The sequence below is a fragment of the Erinaceus europaeus genome, chromosome X (genome assembly GCF_950295315.1).
Source record: "Erinaceus europaeus chromosome X, mEriEur2.1, whole genome shotgun sequence".
Taxonomy (NCBI): Eukaryota; Metazoa; Chordata; class Mammalia; order Eulipotyphla; family Erinaceidae; genus Erinaceus; species Erinaceus europaeus.
The window spans coordinates 60,026,858-60,042,880 of NC_080185.1; the positions used below are offsets into that span (position 1 = coordinate 60,026,858).

General features: G+C 37.5%; 1 non-coding gene across 1 annotated transcript; it reads left to right on the plus strand.

Annotated features, from left to right (window-relative positions):
* The first annotated feature begins 691 nt into the window (after nucleotides 1-691).
* LOC132536054 (small nucleolar RNA SNORA68) lies at nucleotides 692-819 on the plus strand. Its single transcript, XR_009547737.1, has one exon. It is a non-coding gene; the product is annotated as a small nucleolar RNA SNORA68 (small nucleolar RNA).
* Nucleotides 820-16,023: the final 15,204 nt, after the last annotated feature.

Here is a 16,023-nt window from a genome sequence, read left to right on the forward strand (position 1 = left end):
GTGCTATAGTCTCTTTCATTCTTTTTCTGCTTTCCTGTATATAATGCCTCTACAAAAAAAAAAAAATAAGATAAATAAAACTTTAGGAAAAAAAACTGCTTTTAAACTAAAACTGCACATGTGAATAGCTACAGGGAAACATAAAAGATCTACAAAGATGAAATGTGTACTATCTGGTCCTTTAAAGAAAAAAAATTAGCTCCTTGATTTAATAGAACACAGATGTAAATCAGTTTTCAAATTTTAAAAGGTTGTATACACTATGCACATTCAAAATATCTTTGCTTATTGAGTGTCTGAGCAAATACCCCATTATTTATTTTGTAAACTTGGACTTTCTGTATTGAAACTGTATACAGTATACTTTAGATATAATCTTAGCTTTTCTAAATTTAACTATATTTCTTGGCAACTTCTGTCTAGGACTCTCAGTTAACTGGGCTCAATTCAGTTTTCAAAACTGGAATAAGTAGATCTGTTTTTTCCTTTGGTACAAACCTCTTTATAAGAACCATAAAGGTAAGATACAAGAATTTCTTAGATCCATTTAATATAACACAGTCTGTCTCCCCACTCCCCACCCCCACCCCCCAGTCCAGGAGATGGAACCCAGATCTCTGCATATTGTAACATGTGCTCAAACAGGTATGCCACCACTCAGCCTCCAGATATTTCACACTTGAATTATAGCATGGTTCTGGTTAGAAAAATAAAGAATGTGAATTTCTTGGCTCAAACGCAGGTACTAACAGCAAAGGGTACCTTGTCACCTTTGGAGGACTCTGTGCCCTTCAAAGTGAATTTAGAGGTTCTACGCACACCCTTGGGGAATAAAAGTGTGAATTTCGGAAGCTGATGCTCTCAATTCAAATCAAATAATATTCCATCCACAGATCGCAACCTAATCAACACAACGAGTGCCACCCAAGCATGCTTCACTTCAGACTGTGATCAGAGACTTCAGGTGTGGAATGACAACCCTTCAGCTTCATCACTCGGGTGAGACCTTTCCTTTCATAGTATTCTCTAATTCCATTCCAAGTGTTCCACTCCCCAATAAAGTCCCCAAACCTAGATATAGTCCAGGTCCCCAGAGACAGAGCATAGGTTCACCTGTGCCCATAAACTAGGGAAAAATATATACCTGAAAGCAGAAGTACACAAGACCATGCAGGGAATACCCCCAACACTTCATCTGCACTATTACAGTCTTTAGGTCCATGATTGTTCAACAATTTGTTTGGCTTTGTATGTGAACTCTCTTTTCAGCCACCAGGTTCCAGATGCCAGTGAGATGCTGACCAGACTTCCCTGGACAGATGACCCCATCAATGTGTACTGGAGCTCCACTTCCTCAGAGCCCCACCCTACTAGGGAAAGAGAGAGACAGACTGGTAGTAGGATTGACCAGTCAACGTCCATGTTCAGCAGGGAAGCAATTACAGAAGTCAGACCTTCCACACTCTGCAACCCAAAATGACCCTGGATCCATACTCCCAGAGAGATAGAGAATGGGAAGGCTATCAGGGGAGGGGGCTGGGATGTGGAGATCGGTTTATGGGAATTGTGCGGAATTGTACCCCTCTTATCCTATGGTTTTATTAATGTCTCCTTTCCTAAATAAAAAAAAAGTGTGAATTTCAAAAACAAACCAGAGATTCCCCTAAATGGAGTGTTAAGTGACAACAAGGACTGCATTTTAACTTTTCAAGAAATGTGTTTTGAGTTCATATTCTTGCTGTGTGTGTGTGTGTGTGTGTGTGTGTGTGTGCGCACACACAATTGCATTTGTCTTTGGGTCTGGGTATTTGACCTGCCAGGGAAAATGGTTATATATTTATAAATTGTCGTTGTTTTTCTCTCATTTCAGTGGATAGAATGAAAAGTATCATATGAACTAGGTTATACAATAAGTAAAACTGGAATTGACTTTGGGTGGTCACTCATTCTAGTCTTTTTTTTTTTAATTTTTTTATTTAAGAAAGGATTAGTGAACAAAAGCATAAGGTAGGAGGGGTACAACTCCACACAATTCCCAACACCCAATCCCCATAACCCACCCCCTCCCATGGTAGCTTTCCCATTCTCTATCCCTCTGGGAGCATGGACCCAGGGTCGTCATTCTAGTCTTTATTACCTAGTTTAGGTCAGAATCATCCAAAATTGACTAAGATGATACTGATGAAAGATTCGCCAGCTTTCTTCAGTGACCAATTATGATATTAAAGATATCTCAGGACTCATCCAGTCTGTAATATGTTCTCCAATAGTGAGAACAGAAGTAACTCGGTAATACCAGCAATGAAAATATCAAGAACTGACCCAGATATACCTTATTTGCCAACAATCTGTTGGGGAGTTTTCAGCAATGAGTCTGTTTTTTGTCATTTTTCTGTAAAAAAGAAAAACATCTCCTTAGTAAAACTCTTTGAAATAACTATTATCGTACTAAAATGGTTTCTGATCCTGTTAATATCAACTTTGCAGTATCTATTTTTTAGTAGAAGGAAAAAAAAACAGATGTAGAATGAGATTCATAGAGATCCCAATGGATCTGGTTCTGCTACTATGGCCAGTATATTAAAAAGATGTTCCAAAATTCACATATGTAATTATGGTAAGAATAAACAGGGGTATAATAGGATTTTATTTCTCAGTGATAAAACAAAAACTGATAGTTTAAATATTCATTCAGTGAAAATCATGAAAAGAGTAACTGTTCTACAACAATCGCATTAATTAAGGCTATTATGGAATGTTCTCCTTTTAATTGATTTCACATGAATTTATTTAATGGTTAGATGGTTAGGGATTTATAAAGACTACAGGAAGAAAATATATTTCTTACAGAATCAAGGGGTAAATTGTTTTTTTATATTTGTGTTTACTTAGAGATAGTGAGAGAGAGAGACAGAGAGGCAGAGAGGGAGTGGGAAAGGAAGAGAACCAGAGCACTGTTCAGTTTTAGTTTGGATTTACGATGGCGCTGGTGATTGAACTTGGAACTTCATAGCCTCAGACATAAAAATAACCATTATGTAGAGGAATGCAGAGGTCACATAGGCTCTGAAGCTAATTATGGGCCCCAGATCACATAAAATAGATGGGGTTTATAGACAAGAATATTTATACCCCTTTCCCATATTAGAGAGCTACTCTCTTCCCTGATCCAGCTTTCTGGTCCTTTTTACAACCATGAAATCATCTCTCTAGACAATAACTTGGATCCACCTGCATATCAGATCTCAGGCTCAGGGGAAAAAAGAAAAAGAAAAGAAAAAAAACCTAGTATAGCCACAGGCCCTTTGGAATATAACTAAAATATGCCTACTAGAAATCTACAAAATGGAGGAGCCCCCAACTCTTCATCTGCATTATTCCAGCCTTTAGGTCCACAATTGGTCAACAACTTGTTTGGCTTTGTATGGTAACTCTCTTTTCAGCCACCAGGTTCCAGATGCCAACCAGACTTCCCTGGACAGACAACCCCATTAATGTGTCCTGGAGCCCCACTTCCCCAGAGCCCTTCCCCACTAGGGAAAGGGAGAGAAAGGCTGGGAATATGGATCGACTTGTCAATGCCCATGTTCAGCTGGGAAGCAATTACAGAAGCCAGACCTTCAACCTTCTGCATCCCACAATGACCTTGGGCCTATACTCCCAGAGGGTTAAAGAATAGGGAAGCTATCACGGGAGGGGATGGGATACGGAGTTCTAGTGGTGAGAATTGTGTGGAGTTGTACCCTCTTATCCTATGGTTTATTCAATGTTTCTTTTTTATAAATAATTTTTAAAAAAAAAAAATGCCACCTCCCCAGGTTTCAAGGATTAAGTTGAGTCCCTAGAGACACTTAGGTCTAAGTACATGCCAGCCAGCAAAAATGAAATAGTTGCAAAGGTCCACCTGCTTTCATTTAAACCGCAGTCCTAACTCTTTTTTTTAAATATTTATTCCCTTTTGTTGCCCTTGTTGTTTTATTGTTGTAGTTATTGATGTTATCATTGTTAGATAGGAAAGAAAGAAATGGAGAGAGGAGGGGAAGACAAAGATAGAGAGAGAAAGATAGACACCTGCAGATCTGCTTCACCACTTGTGAAGCAATTCCCCTGCAGCTGGGGAGCCAGGGCTCGAACTGGGATCCTTACACCAGTTCTTACGCTTTGTGCCACCTGTGCTTAACCCGCTGTACTACCACCAGACTCCCTAGTCTTAATTCTTTACTGCGTTCTTTTTGTCTCAATAATCTCTTTTGTCTACCCATTGAGGTAAAATTGTATTAGTCATAAATTCATCTGTTGTAGCAAGCTTTTGCCCTCAATCCTATCAATACATTAGATAAACCCCAATTAAATTAGTCTTCATATTACAAAAATGTCAGCCTAGTCAGGAAAAAAGGTAGACTTAAAAACAATCAAGGATATTCAAATATTAGTAATGGTTTGGGAAGAAGGTAAATTCATGGGTTTCTCTTTATATAATCAACACCATACTACCTTGTCTTTTATGGCAAACTTTTAATAGTTCACCATTTAAAAAAATCAAACAAATTTTTCCTTGAGAATTAACCTCTTTTTGTGGTAAAACTACAATCTGTGGTCAAAACATGGATATTCAGTAAGTAAATAAAACTACTAGATATTCAAACCTGTCAGGGAGCCTCTCATTCATCTGTCAAGCCCGTAGGTTCTTGTAATAGAACTAGCTGGTTCCCTGTTCATCAAAACATTTTTCATACTGTGTACTGAAGTGGAAATTTGAATTTCAGAGGTTTTATGACTATGTTTACTCTAGAGATTAATTTGAATACAAATGCATCCACATTTTCTCTTCCTCCCTCTTCCTAGTGTTTCTCTTCCTACCTCATAAATCATTATCAGAAGTAGTTGGAATACAGAGTATTCACAAAGCCTCTGTTTTATTTTCAACAGGCCAGGTCAGTGCCCTTAGTCTTGTTTATCCATTTCCTTCTTATTTCCAATTTTGCTCTACTGAAGGAGGAATTTATCTCAGGCCACTATGCACTAACTTGTCACTTCAGTGCAAACATAAATTCTCTGAAATAACCTTATTTTGCAAAATTACACTTTCCCAATTATTCTATATATCCATATTATTAGTAATTTAAGCTTTTCTTATATTGCTGAAAGGAACAGGCAGGTGTTACTTTGATTACACTCCTTAGTGTCTTGGAAGTGGTTGTCCCCCTAATTAGATGCTACCAGTTTCTTCTCAGTGTTGTACATATACAGAGAAAGAGAGAGAGAGAGAGAGAGAGAGAGATAACTTAAGAAACAATTTTATACCTTTAAGAAGAAGCTAGTACCTGTACTTTTCAAGCTCTTCTAAAATACTGAGAATATGGAAACAGGATATGGAGAAAGTTCATATTTAAAATAAATCATGTATATGACCATTTAAGTATAGTGTGCAGAAGAGACAGTGATGCCCAGTTTGTTCAGTGATCTTAGACTAACTAGTTATTTTTCGCATCTTTGTTTTTCACTTGCTAATCAGCTATACAGTCTTAGAAACCTCTTAACAAAACACTGTATTTCTGTTGTAGTTTGTCTGTTTTTGCCAACTCTAGGGCTTCATTGTTCAAGGCTGAGTTTTTAAGATAGAGACAGAGATTCAAAGAGAGAGAGAGAAATGGAGAGACAGAAGGACAGAAAGAACCAGAGACAGAAAGGAGAAGAGAGGAGAGAAAAGAGGAGAAAAGAGAAAAAAAGGGGGAGGGGAAGAGAGATAATAGTACTGAAGCTTCCTTCAGTATGGTGGGGATCAGGCTTGAATCTGGCTTTTCCACACTGCAAAACAGAATACTATCCAAGTGAGTTACTTTGCCTACTTGCCTCTTTGCACTGTTATCTGAAACAATACAGTGCCACCACAATGAATCTACTACACACCCCTCATTTCCCCATATATTTCTATTTTTTTATTGCATAACACAGAAAAAAATGAGAAGGTAGGGGAGATAGAGAGAGGGAAAGATAGACGCCTGTAGACTTGCTTCACTGCTTGTGAAGTGCCCCCACTGCAGGTGGGGAGCAGGAGCTAGTTACTACTGGGGTTCTTGCACTTGGTAATATGTGTGCTTACCTGGGTGTGTCACTGCTGAGCACCCCAGAACTCTTTATTCTTTTTAAAATAAAGATTGGGGTCAGATGGTGGTGTACCTGTTTCAGTGCTCATGTTACAATGTGCAAGGATCCTGGTTCAAGCCCCACCCCATCCCCTACCTGGAGGGGGGAAAAGCTTCACAAGTGGCGAAGCAGGTCTGCAGCTGTCTTTCTTCTTCTCTAGTCCCTCTTCCCTCTCAATATCTGTCTGTCTCTATCAAATAAATAAAGGTAATGGAAATATTTGTAAAAAAATTATATATTTCATTGATTACATATGAGAAAGATAGTCATATGAGAGTGGAGCCAGCTCACCATTCTGGCACATGTGATTTCAGGGGGAAAAATAGATGTTTCAGGAATGCAAAACAAAGCTATTTTCTGATGACAGAAAATTTTATTTTCAGATTTTCAGAGTATCTATTCAAAATGGGGAGGGACTAAAGCTCACTGTGCAAAAAAAATCACTTTCTGATCTGCTATAGTACTTTGAAAGTAGCAAGTAAAAAAAAAGAAAAGAAAGTAGCAAGTAACTTGCTCATGGTAACACAACCAGAGCATAGCTGCAGTTTAAATTCAATCTACCTGAATCTTGAGCCATGTTTAAACACTATAAAATATTTCTTTCTTATGACATGTGAAGCTATTATTCAATTTAATTTATTCCATTTAATTTGAAAGAACAAGAAATCCAAAATTTATAATGCACTTTATAATTTATCAATATTTCCCCAATATAGTTTTCTTAAAAAAATAGAACCTTACCTGGCTATATGTGACAAGTTAGTATTAAATTTAGTTTGGTTACCAGGCATTTTCTAGGTAGGAAGAACAGCTCATAAATAGGATAGAGATTTGAGAAGAATTAGTTTGGTTCTAAAGATCAGTTGTAGAGTTTTGGCAGGTGACTTACCCAGTAGAGTGCATATATTATTGTAAATGGACATATGGATTTGACCACTGAGTTACCAAATGGAAGAGCCTACAGGGACTCTCTCTCTCTCTCTCACTCTCTCTCTCTCTCTCTCTCTCTCTCTCTCTCTCTCTCTCTCCTTTTTGCTGCTTTCTCCGTCTCTGTATTGCACTACCTAAAAAAAGAAAGGGGAGGTGGGGAGCGGGTAGTACTGGCACACCCATTTTAACACACCTATCATGTGCAAAGAGCTGGGTTCAAGCCACTAGTCTTCAGCTGTAGAGGTAAAGCTTCACAAGTGGTGAATCAAGTGCTGCAGAGTTTCTCTCTGTCTCTCTGCCTAACTCCCCACTCTCACACCCTCTCAATTTCCCTCATGCATGAGCCATTTCCCAGAAATAATCCTAGTGGTGATTAAAGAAAAAAAAAGAAAGAAAATAATAATCACATGAAGGACTGGAGTTGTACAGGATACATATGAAATCTCTCTTTTTATTTTAAAGTATCTTTATTGAATAATAGAATGTCTCATTTTTAACCACTACACACTACTACACAGTATAAACATATCATAATTGAAATAATCATTTACTAGTGGATGAACTTTGTTCACTACAACCAATAATTACAGATGGATCTTCTGGTTTGATTCATGACAAACATTTTTTTTTCTTTTAACCAGAGCACTGCTCAGCTCTGGCTTAAGGTCTGCTAGTGGTATGGGAATTGAACTTGGGACTTTGGAACCTCAGGCATGAGAGTCTCTGCATAACTATTGTGCTATCTACCCCTGCCCCATGCCAATCATTTTTATTTTGTTACTACTTTAAATTCTTGCCTTCATTTGGTTTGCTGTTTCTGTTTCTAGCACATTCATCTTTCTAATACACTCATCTGTTTCTAGTACGCTCATCTCTCTTGCTTCTCTTTTTGCTTAGTATCCTACTCAGGTAGTTGTAATTCTTATTGTTACTCTTTGGAATTATATATTAAATTTGAAATGTAGCTAGAAATTTAGGTTCTAATTACTAATATGTTTAGCAAGTGTTGATGAAATCTCTCTTACCTAATCTACTGATAAAGTAGCTGAAGTTGATTGTAACTCTAAGGTCAGAACCCCCCAAGTCTACACTCAGATACTAATACACAATTTAACTCTGTATTCTGTGTCATTTTTATTGCTGTCTGCATAACTCAATCTCTGTCATTCCAAATCCCAGTAGGATAAGTTATTCAGGAAAAAATAGATACAGAATATAATAAACAATTGCATTTACCCCCAAGGGACCAAATGATGTCATTTCCTATTCTAATTTTAAAATAATTGTTGGATTAATTGTAGTTGCTATATTCCCTTTAATTAATGTCATACTCTAAGTCAGTGACCATAGGCATGATCCTCCCATTCCAGTGATAAAGACTAAAAAGTAGTGCTATTGAAGGTATGAGTAAGAATAGTAAAAGAAATAGGCAAGTAGCTCAGATTCCCTGTACAATTCAACAATTGACAAGAGGAGAGTAAAAAGCAAGGGAGTCTGGTGGTGGCACACCTGGTTGAGCACACAGGTTACAATGTGCAAAGACCCGGGTTTGAGCCCCTGGTTCCCACCTGCAGGGAGAAAGCTTTGCAAGTAGTGCTGCAGGTGTCCCTCTGTCTCTCTCCCTCTCTATCAACTCCTTCCCATCTGATTTCTGGATGTATCTATCCAATAAATAAATAAAGATGATGGTGATAATAATAACAATAGTAGTAGTAGTAATGTGAATCAGTTCTAGGAGTCAAAAGACTAAGCAAAATCAAAGTCCTATAGCTGAGTAAAGTCATCCAGGTAGAAATAAAACTACCTGAGTTACAGCAACTATGTAGTGACATGAATAATAAACAGATAAAAGGAACTGCATTTTAAAATAGATAGGAAGTTTATAGACAAGTAAGTTCAAGTTGAAAGAAATCATGTTTGTCAAAATCATAGCAGAAGCAATAATATTTACAGAAGATGACAGTAAATCAATACTAATCCAGACCATTCCTCATCATCTATTCTTGACTTCAGTCTTGCAATGATGGACCCCATCTTACTCCTATCTTTTCATGGAAAAATACTGGGCATAAAGGTTCCCAGTAAACATTTCCCTAAGTAGTGGATAGGGGTAGTGGATAGGGTGTCACATGATTATAAAGAAACAAAACAGTGTTAGTGTTTTTACTTCTGTGGAATAAAATCCAGATAAAGCAAAATAAAGCTGCAAAATAGTTTTAATAAGCCTATGACAAATCACTTTAGTGAAGTTGTAAGCCAAAGAAAGAACAAATTTACTTTGAAAGAACATCCTAACAATATTTACATTCCTGATTCACTCACTATATACATTAGAAGTCTTGTCAACAACATTCAAAAGTTTAAGTTACCATCAGCACACAGAAATTCACTTTTCAAAAGGAGCAGTATTATAGTAAAGTTGAATATATATATATATATATATATATATATATGTATGTATCTTCATTCATGATAAACAAGATTAAATAATAAACCATTAAAGCACGTATTGTGTAATAAAGATTAACTTGTTGGACAATATCTAAATTTATCTTATCACAAGATAAGTGTTTATCACTAGAACATTTTCATAACAGATTTCCTGGTCAGAGTGAATTAAAATGATTATACATATTAATATTAAAAACTTCACATTAGGATCTAAGGTATTTAACTAGTTGATCTTAGATGTCAAACACCCTTTTCTTTTCCTTTTGATAGACTACCTAAAGAGTGAGTTAACAACCCTAATTTGCTGATTAATTGAATTTTGATATATTCTTCAAAGCAGTTTTCCCCCCAACTAATTGAATTTACAAGCAGTTAAATCTGGCATATTCAGTAATACCTGACAAAGTACCTTTATACTTCATTAAATTATGAAAACTTAGCTAGTATGTCATGCCCTGGGGGAATACATTACATTTGAAAAGTCATTCTCAAGGTAATCAAAGCAGTAAGGGAAAATGATTTATCATAATGTATATAAAACATCCAGCAGTATACTTAAAACACTGTCACTTGATATATCAAATACTTATCAAATTATTCTAAAAGAGTACATGTAAATATTTTTTTGCTGATAGTCTCCAATCTACACTAATATATATAAACCTACATTAAAACAAAAGACAGGTATACTTTCTATTGTTAGCTATACTAGAGATTGCTCAAGTAGGAAATTATTATTTATTTTTTACCAGAGCACTGCTCAGTTCTGGCTAATGGTGGTACAGGGAATTTAACCCAGTATTTTTGGAGCCTCAGGCATGAGAGTCCCTTTGCATAACCATCATGCTATATGACCACCCTTTCAATTTCTATGGAATAGCCAAGCTAAAAAAAAAAATACAGCCCCCAGCTCCCCACCTGCAGGGGAGTCCTTTCACAAGTGTTGAAGAAGGTCTGCAGGTGTCTGTCTTTCTCTCCCCCTTTCTGTCTTCCCCTCCTCTCTCCATTTCTCTCTGTTGTATTCAACAACAACGACATCAACAATAACTACAACAAAAAAACAACAAAGGCATCAAAAAGGGGTTAAATAAATATAAACAAAATTTAAAAAGGGGGGTAGAGCAGCGGGTTAAGCACAGGTGGCGCAAAGCGCATGGACCAGCATAAGAATCCCGGTTCGAGCCCCCGGCTCCCCACCTGCATGGGAGTCTCCTCACAAGCCATGAAGCAGGTCTGCAGGTGTCGAGTTTTCTCTCCCTCCTCTGTCTTCCCTTCCTCTCTCCATTTCTCGCTATCCTATCCAACAATGACGACATCAGTAACAACAACAACTACAACAATAAAACAAGGGCAACATAAATGGAATAAATAAATAAATATAGCTCTTCATATCTATAGCATTTTCCAGCAAGGCAAATGCATTTTTTTTCAAATATATAAAAAATAAAATAAATAAAATAAAACCATAGCTCATTGCAAAAGAATAAGAAAAGTTTCATCAATTAAGAGCCCAAGAATGTGAAATTCCTTATCTGTCAACTTCAGTTGATTTGAGACTTGGAAGGTACTTTGTTATCTTTTTATTTATTAATTATTGAATAGAGACTGAGAGTATTTGAGAGAGGAGGAGGGAATATAGAGAGGGAAAGAGACAGAGAAACACCTGCATCCCTGATTCATTACCCCTGAAGTTTTCTCCCTACAGGTTGGGACCAGGAGCATAAATCTAGGTTCTTATGCACTATAACGTGTGCTTAACCAGGTGTGCCACCACCTGGCCCCTGGAAATGAGTTTGAGTAAATTAACAATAAAATACAATGGGATGAGAGACATTTGAGGATTTTGTCTCAAGACTGCTTTGGCAACTCTAGGTATTTTCTAGTTGCAGATAAACTTTTGTAGCTTTTGTTTATTCTATTAAAGAAATTTGATGGGACCCTGATGGATTAAATCTGTGTATTTCTCTTGATAGAATAGTCAAGGAAACAAACACATTCACCTAAAAATATCTATGCACACCTATGTTCATAACAACACAATTTATTTTCATTCATGTATTTATTATTTTATATTATAGAATTACATGTCAACAGGGGTTTAAATCCACACTATTCCCACCAACAGAGTTCTGAAGCTTCAGTCTCCCCACCGCAATCTACCACAGTTCCTCTAATGTCATGGACATGGGCCAACCATCATGTCTACAACTATCTGTCTACATTTATATATAATTGACCCCTTTTTTTCTGATTCAATCCTCTCTTCCCCTCCAAGCCACTCATGACAATATAAGTACCTTTATAAGTCCCTCTCATATTCATTCTCTCTCTCTCTGAGTGCTGATAGAGCTGGAATTCAGAGTCCTCTTATCATCATCTGGTCACTTCTCCCCCACTGGGAGTATGAATTAAGGTTGTTTTGGGGGTGCAGAAGGTAGGAGTTCTGGCTTCTGTAATTGCTTCTCCACCTAACATTGGTGGTAACAACACAATTTGTAATAGCTCAAACTTTGAAACAACTTAAGCATACAACAAGAGTTGAGTTGCTAAGAAAGTTATGTTATCAGGCTGGGGAGATAGCATAAAGGTTCTGCAAAAGCCTTTCAAGCTGTAGAAGCCCCAGACTCCTGAGTAAAATCCAAGGAACCATTTGGTGTACTGAGGGACTGAATATTATACCCTTGTGGAAGTAGGGGTACCAACTAAACTCAAAAGTACCCCATTGAAATAGAGACTCTGGTGATAAGGTCAGTCTGCCCTACAATTGTGAAAAGGACTTTAACCTGACAACAGAATTCCCACTTGCAAGAAACAGACTGGAAAGAGAAGGGAGCCATGATCCTCCCTTCTCTTTCTCAAAGTAGGACTCTAAGGGGCATAAGTTACCATAATATTACTTCATCTCAAAACTTCTCCCCTCCACCCACAACTCCCACACAAAGCAGAACCTAGTGCCATTTGCACAGCTACTACAGAAATCAAAAAACAAATGGGTGAAGCTAGAAAACCTCCAATAGTGGGGTGTCTAGATGTCTAGGCACTTATTAATGATGCAGAAACAGAAGAGAGAAAATTAGAAATTATATTGATAGAAATTTTAATAAATACAAAGTTTTCAATTTGATACAGAGAAAAAAATGGATTAAGAAAGAAAGCCATGATCTCAAAGACTCACTAGATAGGAAAATGAAAACAGAACTAACTCTAGGTTGTGAGGTACATTTCAAATACATTCTAGACTCAAATATTACAGTAAAGAAACAGACTTACCCATGGAAAATAAAGAGCACTAGAAATAAAAGCAAAACAATCTCACTCTTTGACTTCAAAGTAGAAGGAAAATAAAGGTTTAGGAAAATTGATGTAACTTGGACTTCCAGGAGGCATGGCTATGGGCAAAATGTGAACAGCAAAGCCTCTCCCAAAAACAACAACTATTGACAACCACTGAATTTTCAAACCACAGTAAACTGCAGATGGAACATCAGTAGACACTGTGGGTGCTGGTGTGCATGGATGAGGTGAGGGGGGGCAGGATTGAAACCAAGCAATATGATGTTTGGAACTCTTGCAACAAAGGCCTCTGAATAATAGCTGTAAAGGCTGTACTCGGTGTTATGAGAAGGGTAACCTCTGAGCTTTGGCCCATGCCCTCAGGGGTGACAGTCTGCTGAACTGGTGGTAGGACCACATCACAGTAACAAGGGATATGCCTGACCACCCTGGTCTGCCCCCTTAAACTAAGATAGACATACAGAAAGGTAGTTTGCAGCAGCTAGCAGCTAAAAGGTAATAGGCAACAGCTGACAGCCAAATGGTAAATTGAACTCTGCTTCTTCAAACACAACTTCCACCTAGTAACAAACCCCCATGTCTCTGTCTTGTATTCAGACTGAAATTCTACAAAGAAGCCATATATACACATTATATATAGTATAAAACAGCTCTAGAGAATACCAAAAAACATTATCCCAACCCAACTCCTTACAACCTAATATATAAACAAAGTGAAATCTATCAGTTACAACACTTGCATCACCTGTTGGATCAGTAATAACCATCATAATAAATGCACAGACAGCAGAGAAATAGCAAAAAACAAACCTCAAAACATGACAACTCAGACAGAAATGAAACAGAAGGACGCCAGGAAATTTTAGATATACAGGAACAATCAGAGAAAGGCTATAACATGTTTTATCCTTGTATGTGAAAGATGAAAGTGAATTCAGTTTAAGATCTAGTAAAATAATATTCCAAATAAAAATTATTTTCAAGAATAAAAACTTTATTAAAACTTATAAAAGAGAGAAAATCATTAGGCAGTGGGGAGAAAGAGGAATATTTTCCATATCAATCTTACCCCTCCAGTAGGAGGGCAGGGAGGAGTTACTCAAATTATTGCTAAAATCAAACTCCTTTTTTCTTCCAATCCTTTCCAAATGCACATATATTTTTCCCTCTCCTCTGTTTCTATGCAGGGTTTCTGGCTCTCAGCAGTCATATGTAAAAATTGAAGCCAGGTGTTTTAATGATTAACTTATTCTCTTCCCAGTATCAATAGGTATTCGAACCACAGTTCTTTTCTCTACAGGAAGCTAGAATTCTATTCTTTTTCCAACCCTAATCGATATTCAAAATACTGTTTCTTTTTCACCAGGAATGGTATTTAAACTAGAGTTCTTTTTTCTCTCCAGCTAATAGGTGTAAATAAAATATCTTTCTTAAGAGCAAAGTTTCTACCTTAACAATATGGTGACTTCATTATCTTGTGCTTCAACCTTTGGGGGGCTTTTAGCTGAACTCTTGTCCTGGTTCATTTCTCCAATATTTCTTCTTGTTGATTTAACCATTCTATATAGTAAGTCATGAGGTCCCTCACACAGTACTTTACAAATTACTAATCACTATTGCCTGGATTGACTTGTGTCTAAGTAAGGTAGTTAAAGGGTTCACAGTGGTGGAAGTTAACAGTTGTTTCAATAGTATTTTAATCTCTGATTTGGAGCTAAGGGGCTTAAAAGCCTCTTTTGTGCTTTTTCTTCCCTTTAGGCTATGGGAGCCTGAAGGCTTTAAAACTGTAAGTAGGATTCTTAGCTTAATCACTGACTCCTGACCAAGAGATAAAGCTGGGTGTGGCAGAGATAATCCAGTGGTTATGCAAAGAGACTTTCACAGCACCAGCACTATGCCAGGAGGTATAGGTCTTCTCCTGAGTTTCCTGGTTAGTTCTCTGTCCCCTGGTGTCAGCACAGGGCCTCCCTGCTGCTGCTCCAGATTCTAAGGGCAGTAGCAATGGAGACTCAGAGTTGCACTTGGTGAATCTCAGGGGAGTCCTCTCCTCCCTTCAGCCATCCCCTTGTTGGTGGAACAGACTGGGGGTGGTGTCTCAACTGATAAACTGCCAGATTGTTACCAGCCACTTAATGTCTCCCTAGGCTCCTCTCTGTCCTCAAGCCACACGTATTTGCACTCACTGGTGATTTGGAGGGTTCCTGAAGTCGTTCTAGTCCTACCTTGTTTAGGTCCCAGATTATCTCCTTTGGTATTCCTAGTTGATCCAGGAGAGGAGAGGAGAGAAACACAGCTGTTGCTGCTCTGTAGCCCCGCCTCTGGAAGTCCCTACCTTAATAACATGGATATTAACTAGAATTTTCAACAATAATTTTCTATCTCTCCTCAGTTGCATATACGTGTATATGCATAATGACATGTATATGTACTGTGTATACATCATCAATATATATTTATGAATATGTACTATTTATTGTTTTATTTATTTATAATAAAGATAGAGAAACTGATAGGGAAGTGGAAGATCCAGAGGGAGGGATCTTTGAGCATTATAATGTATGCACTCAACCAGGTCCCCAAACACACATACTTTTAATGAAATAACTCACATGATTACAGAACCTATCAAGTCCAAAAATATGCTGTGTAAGCTATCTGACTAGAGACACATGTAAAGATCTGACCAGCTACAGTTGAAGTACAAAGAAACTCTGTTGACAGAATTCCTTCTTGCTTAGAGGTGGTTAATCTCTAAGGTTTTGACTGTTTTTTTTAATTCTTCATTAGTAATTTAATAATGACTAACAAGATTGTAAGATAACAGGGATGTAATTTTATACAGTTCCCACCACTAGAATTCTGTGTCCCATCCCCTCTATTAGAAGTTTCCCTATTTTAAAAGAATGTTCCCTTTTGTTGCCCTTGTTGTTTATGGTCATCATCATTGTTATTATTGTTGTTGTTATTGCTGTTGTTGTTGAATAGGACAGAGAGAAATTGAGAGAGGAGGGGAAGACAGAGAGGGGAAGAGAAAGATAGACACCTGCAGACCTGCTTCACTGCCTGTGAAGTGAACCCCCTGCAGGTGGGGAGCCTGGGGGTCAAACCAGGATCCTAATGCCAGTCCATGAGCTTTCTGCCATGTGCACTTAACATGCTGAGCTACCACTTCCATATATATCCCTCTGAGAGTATGGACCA